We start from the raw sequence: 9,074 nt of genomic DNA on the forward strand, positions 1-9,074 counted from the left end.
TGTTCTAATATGTGATTACCTACTTTTAATCTTTGATACACATACATGTGTCCTTAAAAATTAATTTATAGGACCCTTATGATGTAACGTTATAGCTACTTTAATATCAAGAAAATGGTCCTAATATCCCAAATAAGATTATAAAACCAATTTTATAAACAAACCATCAACATGTAACATTCTAATAGTTATTGTATAACATCAACTAATGAAAGAATCATTATATTTCAAATAAGCATGTTCATAACAAAAACACTAACCATAAATAAGTTATAACATTATCTAACATAAAGTATGTAAGTTCACTAAGAAGTCCCGAAAGAAGATGCCGAAGCTTTTCAATTTTCTTTTGAGTTCCGCCTCATACGTTTCTTACGTCTCGCATTATGGAACACAGCTGAGCTGTCAATTCTGTCAGGCGAACGAGACTTTGCCATGTCACACCCCGGCCACGTTAAAACAACAAACCGCAGCGGAAACGCCGGGGAGTGAATGGCGACAGAATTATTGTTTCAACAACCATGGTAATTAAAGTTATGTATTATTAAGATTTAAAGTTTACATTGTCTTTAAGTTCAAACTAAAATAACATAATTAACTATCTTTTAAGTCACTAAGGCCCGAGTCGGCCTAAGTGAAGCATAACACCATCATGCATTAGCACCTGAAAACACATGTAAAAATAGGTATGTCAGCATAAAAATGCATGTGAGATACATAGGTTTTGTTTATGCAGATTCATGACTTGTATTTGAAAGAAGTGTTTAATAAAATGTAGTCATGAACCTTGTAAAATGTTTTCGTTTGTAAAACCATGTGAAAATCGATATGAAAATCAAATGATAATGAAAGGAAAATGCATGGTTAAATGAATAACCAAGTGAAAATGAATTTGTGTAAAACATGGACTTTGTAAAACGATGTCATGTTCTTGTATAAAATGTTTCATGTCTTGCCCCAAGTGATTTAGATAACGCAACAATATATGATATGATAAAAGCACTTATATATAGGAAGTACCAGCGGCGTATCCACCATGCTTTTATCATATAACACATAGCCCCGTTACATAAGTCACTTATCAATAGCCAACCAAAATGTCATGTTAAATGTCAAAATGTTTATGTATAAACCATGTATAATGTCATGTGTATAACTGTATCATGTATAACTAATGAAATGCATAGCAAGTAGGAAATCATCTACTTAAACTATGTGATGCTGTCAATGTGTAACAAATGCCATGTATGGTGAATAACTAGAAGCTACTCAACCCCATAGAAAATGTACAAAACAATGTTTTTGAATAAACCTAAGTTTAAATCAAATGTTATGTTTTGCAGAAAAACAATGCTTTATGATTACAAACATTTATGCAATAATGTTAATCGCATACATTCAAGCTTGCGACTGTGGCGACAAACCCTTAAACGAATTAAAGGTTTATCTAAATTATGTAGTCGGATTCTGTCATTCCCAACTTCCAAACAAACCTAGGAAGTCGGAAACGGGAGTTGTCAATTCCTATGGTACCATTACATAAGTCCGAGCGGCGTGATCAATGTTAATGAATGTATTATTGTCCCAATTTAACACACCAAATGTCATAACCAATGTAAGCATGCTATAAAAACCATGTACTAGGAATGATAAGAACATGCCTAGTAGAAATGTTCATGTAAAACAATGTGCTAGCATGCTTGACATACATAGCAGAAATGTCATGTAAAACAATGTGTACATACGCTAAATAAACATATGCAACGAATGTGTAACAAATCAATGCGCTAGCATGCTTGACATACATAGCAAAACATAATGGAAAACATGTACTATAAATGTTTATGTCATAAAAGCATGAAATGCACGAAAGTAACACGTATGTACATGTGTATCACCCCAAAATATTTGAAAACGGTAAAAAGAGGGGAACTATGTACTCACTTGGGATTGCTAATTAGTCTTGAGAATAAGACCAATTTAAGCTCCAAGTATCACGGAATCAACCGGCTCCTAGTATAGGTAACTATGTTAATAAATCGGCTCCTAAATCGGGAGATAGGATAGAATGAGGTTCTATAAATCAAATGAGTAATTGAACTCATATGGTATGATTTAATAGGCCCTACATTCTAATTGGAAAGTCTACCTAAGTGCTTTTGACCCGTTTCTACACATTATGGTAACATAAGCTACTATAAGGCGTTGTTTGCGTAAAACTATGTTCGGCTTGTAATCTATGTGCTATGTCAAGTCTTACATGCCCAATTATCCCTAAACATGTTACTAAATCAGATTACTTGTCAAAAATATGTTCACATAGGCAAAATACAGATTTTAGCTTCAAAAGGGCATTTTGGTCATTTCCTATGGGCATACAAGCTAACTAGCAAATGACTAACCAATCCTATGTGATCATAAGGTATAACCTCAGTGGTTATTCCCTATGCAACTATGATCACTAACTAAGCTTGGTCGGATCCTAAAGATCGACCAAACGGGTCGGGTTCGGAAGTGTAAGCGGTTGTTTAGACCGCTTAACTCACGACCCTAAACAAGCACTAAACTAATGGTGTCGAGTTAAACATGTCAAAACATGTTTAACCTACTGATTTGGTATCAAAACAAAGTGTTTTGATACCCTAAAGTAGTTCCGTTGCAAAATTCGTGCTAAAACGCATTTTGACCGAAACTTTGACTCGACACTACACCTAGCTAACGTGGTAATCAGCGGCTATAATCACGAAGGACTATAACTATCGTGATTACAATCACGTTTCAAAGTTCAATTGAACTTTGACTTGATCAATTGATGGTCAAAACCGAAAGTCAAACTGTTGGCCAAACTGTTTGACTTTCTGCATTAACATAAAGAAAAAGCAATAAAAGGAATGAAAGAAGGCTCACTTAAGTCCTTGCTATCTTTTCTACAAAGAAGACAAGTTCCCAAATCAGATTAGGAAGCTCCAAAGCAGATTGTAGAGAAGAAAAGAAGGAAATGAGCAAAGAATGAGGAAGTTGGCCATGCTATTTATAGTGTTCATGAAATCACAAGATCATGACACTTGTTTGTGTTGGCAACAAGCAAAGATCCCAGCCATACATGTGTTAGAAGCTGATTAGAGGCCTTGGTGATCACACAAACTTGCTCAACATTCCAAAAACTTGCATAAACAGCCCTTACAAATCAAACAGATTGCTGAATTTCAATTTCTGGTCCCTAGAGACTTTACATGGCCCGCGTAAGTATGTAGGGTAGGCTTACGCGCCCCGCCTGAGTCCCCCAGATCAGCAAAAGTTTGAAAAATGACAGTTTAGGTCCCTACATGCATTCGAGTCCATTTCAGGCCTTTTTGACCCCCGTTAAGCCATTTTCAAGGATCTACAATGTCAATAAAGTTTAGAGGACTCAAATTATGTTTGGAAAACTCTCGGATGTCGGCTCATTTGGTCGTATGGTCGCGTTGTTCGCTAAATTACGACGAAACTCAAACGGACGTGAAAACGAACCAAATTAAGCGACGAATGGAATTTTTGCATGCCGATCACTAAAATAAAAATATTTTAGTGTGCACAAAAATTTTGGATGTCCAGATGTGGTCAGAACGTAAGATATGCGCGAAAATGCAAACTTACGCCGTTTTTGACACTTTTAGTCCCTGTAAGATCATATAAGCATGTTTTCGCACACCGAACCTATCAAAGCTTATTCCTAAGCCATGTTTAGGTTATTTATGGTATGTTTAACTTATGATCAAGTTCCGAGCAGTACGTTTCCTTACGAAACGGCAGACTTTTGAAAGTTGACGCAAATAGTCCCTGAGAGCGAATAAACTTGTTTTTGCCATACCAAAGCCTTTAAAACTTATTTCTGAGTTATGTAAAGGTTATTTATGGTATGTTAAGTTTATGTTGCTGTCCCGGAGTGTTTGTCGCGTTATACTGATCGTATTTACGCATCAGTTTGCGTATAACTCCCCAGAAAGCGATATAAAGTTCAAAATTGATCAAAAATCAACATGTGCATAAAATCAAACATAAATGAAGAACATTGGGATCAAAACACACTATTTTATTAATATTGTATTGTTCAAAGTTTGCAAAATGATTACACAAGCACATATGTCATATGCCATAACTTAAAGCCATCTCCACCATCAAATGCCCCCATTCCCAACTGTAACATCAAACATAAAGTGATCACGAGTTGCAGACTTTTAACTAATTCTATCTGTAATCACCAAACAGAACCTTACCTTTATCATATTTTCTTCCAGCATCTCGTACGTACAATAAAAACATTTCGTGTATGCAGGAACATGAAGTTCGACAACAACATACCATCTAAGGAAGCTAGAAAACTCGATGTTCGTTAATGCTGCAAAATAAAATAAAAAATTTATCAGATTCCAGAAAGTAGAAAACTAAAATTAAGATCCACTTTTATAGATGTTACAGCTGGCATACAACGCTGCACGAGAAACTGAGAAAGACGAGATTTTGACCGAAACTTTGACTCGACACTACACCTAGCTAACGTGGTAATCAGCGGCTATAATCACGAAGGACTATAACTATCGTGATTACAATCACGTTTCAAAGTTCAGTTGAACTTTGACATGATCAATTGATGGTCAAAACCGAAAGTCAAACTGTTGGCCAAACTGTTTGACTTTCTGCATTAACATAAAGAAAAAGCAATAAAAGGAATGAAAGAAGGCTCACTTAAGTCCTTGCTCTCTTTTCTACAAAGAAGACAAGTTCCCAAATCAGATTAGGAAGCTCCAAAGCAGATTGTAGAGAAGAAAAGAAGGAAATGAGCAAAGAATGAGGAAGTTGGCCATGCTATTTATAGTGTTCATGAAATCACAAGATCATGACACTTGTTTGTGTGGGCAACAAGCAAATATCCCAGCCATACATGTGTTAGAAGCTGATTAGAGGCCTTGGTGATCACACAAACTTGCTCAACATTCCAAAAACTTGCATAAACAGCCCTTACAAATCAAACAGATTGCTGAATTTCAATTTCTAGTCCCTGGGGACATTACATGGCCCGCGTAAGTATGTAGGGTGGGCTTACGCGCCCCGCCTGAGTCCCCCAGATCAGCAAAAGTTTGAAAAATGACAGTTTAGGTCCCTGCATGCATTCGAGTCCATTTCAGGCCTTTTTGACCCCCGTTAAGCCATTTTCAAGGATCTACAAGGTCAATAAAGTTTAGAGGACTCAAAATATGTTTGGAAAACTCTCGGATGTCGGCTCGTTTGGTCGTACGGTCGCGTTGCTCGCTAAATTACGACGAAACTCAAACGGACGTGAAAACGAACCAAATTAAGCGACGGATGGAATTTTTGCATGCCGATCACTGAAATAAAAATATTTGAGTGTGCACAAAAATTTTGGATGTCCAGATGTGGTCAGAACGTAAGATATGCGCGAAAATGCAAACTTACGCCGTTTTTGACACTTTTAGTCCCTGTAAGATCATATAAGCATGTTTTCGCACACCGAACCTATCAAAGCTTATTCCTAAGCCATGTTTAGGTTATTTACGGTATGTTTAACTTATGATCAAGTTCTGAACAGTACGTTTCCTTACGAAACGGCAGACTTTTGCAAGTTGACGCAAATAGTCCCTGAGAGCGAATAAACTTGTTTTTGCCATACCAAAGCCTTTAAAACTTATTTCTGAGTTATGTAAAGGTTATTTAAGGTATGTTAAGTTTATGTTGCTGTTGCTGTCCCGGAGTGTTTGTCGCGTTATACTGATCGTATTTGCGCATCAGTTCGCGTATAACTCCCCAGAAAGCGATATAAAGTTCAAAATTGATCAAAAATCAACATGTGCATAAAATCATTGGGATCAAAACACACTGTTTTATTAATATTGTATTGTTCAAAGTTTGCAAAATGATTACACAAGCACATATGTCACATGCCATAACTTAAAGCCATCTCCACCGTCAAATGCCCCCATTCCCAACTGTAACATCAAACATAAAGTGATCACGAGTTGCTGACTTTTAACTAATTCTATCTGTAATCACCAAACAGAACCTTACCTTTATCATATTTTCTTCCAGCATCTCATACGTACAATAAAAACATTTCGTGTATGCAGGAACATGAAGTTCGACAACAACATATCATCTAAGGAAGCTAGAAAACTCGATGTTCGTTAATGCTGCAAAATAAAATAAAAAATTTATCAGATTCCAGAAAGTAGAAAACTAAAATTAAGATCCACTTTTATAGATGTTACAACTGGCATACAACGCTGCACGAGAAACTGAGAAAGACGAGATTTATCTGAGCGTTCAAACCGCATAGCTTGTACCAGTTGAAGCAAATAACATTGGAGCTCTTCATCATCAGCTCTTTCGAGAACACTAACAACATGAGCACTGACCTATTAACATTTAAACATAGGTCAAAAGTTCTTACATTTACAGGTTCATATTAAACGAGCCCGAGCTTCGCTTATCAAGCTCGAGCGCGCCGGCTCGCAAGTCTAAATGAGCTTTCTGTTTATATATTTTTTATTAATATATTAAACATATATTTATATAATAATAATTACCATTTATATAGATATAAAAAATAACTAAATTATATGTATAATAATAATTATAACTAATATAAATTAATTAATAAATACTAAACGAGTCGAGCCCGAGCCGAGCTCGAGCTTGAAAAATTACCTTCGAGCCTGGTTGAGCTCGGGCTCGGCTCGAGCCTGGTCGAGCTCGGGCTCGGCTCGAGCCTGGTCGAGCTCGGGCTCGGCTCGAGCCTGGTCGAGCTCGGGCTCGGCTCGAGCCTGGTCGAGCTCGGGCTCGGCTCGTTTGCACCCTTAAGAGTGCAAATGAGATTCAATTAACAACCACCCAATATAGTTAAAGACCTTTGACTAACTAAAAATATTGCAGCTATTTGCAAAACTTTGACTTGTAGCACCTGCTACCCATCAATTAACAAAGGAGTAAATAGAAGCAAAATAAACCCAACTCATTTGTTAATTGACCAGGAGAATAGGAAGCAAAAGAAAATTTAATACATATTTTGATCTTATTTGAATCAAATTAACTTTATCAGATCTCTGTTTAAATCTCAAAATGATGTTAACCATGATACAACTTAGTTAACTGATGTACTCTATTTTGTTTGATATAATAAATTGATTTAAATGTCTTTCCCTTTTAAGCCCCATAATCCCATTACTTAAACTGAACCAATAACACTTTCTCGTCGATTCAACTTTTCAGTAATCTTGTTGCATAAAAAAAGCATAAAGACCAGCCATCAATCCATTATTAACATACAATTAGAAATCATATCTTAGACTCAACCGAATAGACTAGCCCAACATCCTATCTGACAAAGAAGAAGTCAATTACAAGTTACAGGAAAAGAATACCTACAATCGACTCTTGAGAAGAACCCGAATCACCGAACGCCGCTTATACTCGCAATCCTTTTGCTCACTGCTTTCTTTAGTTTGTGTGCGTGAGTACTGCAGATCCAACTTGGGTATATATTGAGATGAAACAGTTCACAACCTACCGATGTGTTTGGTAAGTTTGTTAGCAAAAGATTAGACCCAAATTTATTAATTAAGTTGTTAAGCGTAAAAATATACCTATATTTGTAAGCAATCTGCAACAAAATGAAACTACCATTTAGCATATTAGAAACACAATTTGACATTTTTTTTCTCAGACTGTACCCCTTTTTTGAAACTAATAGAACATGAGAATTCTATAAATTTACAGACCTTAGGATCCTTTGAAGAATCATTCTCCAGATTCCCTGACCTTGTAACGGAGGGATCACCTATAAAGTTTACGTTAAAATGAACTCAAATAAGAGAATTTAATATGTCAAAGTTTTCAACATTCTACACGTACATGAATCATGAAGATACAAATTTGATTTAACTTTGTTTATCAAAGATGTAATAAACTACCAAGAACAAGTATTTGTATCAAATTGATGCCAAAATCAAATGACAGGGGATTAATTTGCTAGGAAAACAAGAAGATGAAATTAGGGTTTTTACCATGAGTTCATAAATTGAAGCAGTTAATGCACTTTCAGACACATCTGCCGAATCCGACTAATATCCGCCAATCAGCGTCAATGGAATCATTCGCTGTTACCAATCGCTGCTAGCACTCGATTCTAGTATCTAGGTGACGAGTTCCGCTATGGCGACAACAGAAACAACGACGCCCGACGGTGAGGGAATTTGACTGCAATCTGATGTTAGGAGATGGGGATGGAAGAAATTTTAGGATTGGAGTTGCCCTAGTTTGCAAAGGGAAGTTGATTTGATGAAACGTGAATTTGGGGGGAGACATAGAAGATTTAAAAAGCTTGAAAATTTCTAATATTAGCTGGGAGGGAAGAAATTTTGGGGAATTTTAGTAAAAGGTTTAAAGGAGGGAAAAGAAAACTTTTTAGAAAAGTGCTTCAAAATTTCAATTATGTGTGTAAATGAAGTCACTCGAGCTCCATTTGAAAAAAAAAATTGATGCGAGTTAAGCTTATGAGCTTAAATCGGATCCTATGTATAAAAATAAGTTTGTTTAGTAAATGAGTCAAGCTTCACTTATCGTGCTTGAGACGGCTCACAAGCCTAAATGAGCCTATTGTTTTTGTAGTTTTAATTAATATTTGTAGTTTTAATTAATATACTAAATATATAGTTAATTATTAATAATAAACGAGCCGAGCTCGAGTTTGAAAAATTACATACGAGCCAAGCCTGAGCTGAGTCAAGTTCAATGCATATGTAAAGTGCCGTTAAAAGTTTATTAAACGTTTTAGTGGCATAGAGAAAGTGCTATTAAAAACCTAGTTCGGTGGCATAAAAGCTAAATGCCATTAAAAGTGAGTGTTAAGTAAGTATGGCACACATAAAGTGTCATTAAAAACTTATATTAGTGGCACAAAAGTCAAATGCATTAAAAGCGGTTGCTACTAAATGACATTTTTTTGTAGTGGGCCCAATATAGTTCATTAAGAAATTTTGATCTACTATTGACCTTGTGATCCATTAAGGCCCGATATGTTT

At 35.9% G+C, this 9,074-nt stretch overlaps 2 long non-coding RNA genes across 2 annotated transcripts; both read right to left on the reverse strand.

The window, feature by feature from the left end:
• Nucleotides 1-5,962: 5,962 nt before the first annotated feature.
• On the reverse strand, nucleotides 5,963-6,443 carry LOC118490130. Its single transcript, XR_004888268.1, has 3 exons — nucleotides 6,275-6,443; nucleotides 6,064-6,185; nucleotides 5,963-5,984 (listed from the first exon to the last, which is right to left on the reverse strand). It is a non-coding gene; the product is annotated as an uncharacterized LOC118490130 (long non-coding RNA).
• A 928-nt stretch (nucleotides 6,444-7,371) lies between these two features.
• LOC110938675 lies at nucleotides 7,372-8,541 on the reverse strand. Its single transcript, XR_002591579.2, has 4 exons — nucleotides 8,058-8,541; nucleotides 7,773-7,831; nucleotides 7,638-7,654; nucleotides 7,372-7,557 (listed from the first exon to the last, which is right to left on the reverse strand). It is a non-coding gene; the product is annotated as an uncharacterized LOC110938675 (long non-coding RNA).
• Nucleotides 8,542-9,074: the final 533 nt, after the last annotated feature.

Source organism: Helianthus annuus, chromosome 3 (assembly GCF_002127325.2).
Source record: "Helianthus annuus cultivar XRQ/B chromosome 3, HanXRQr2.0-SUNRISE, whole genome shotgun sequence".
Classification (NCBI taxonomy): Eukaryota; Viridiplantae; Streptophyta; class Magnoliopsida; order Asterales; family Asteraceae; genus Helianthus; species Helianthus annuus.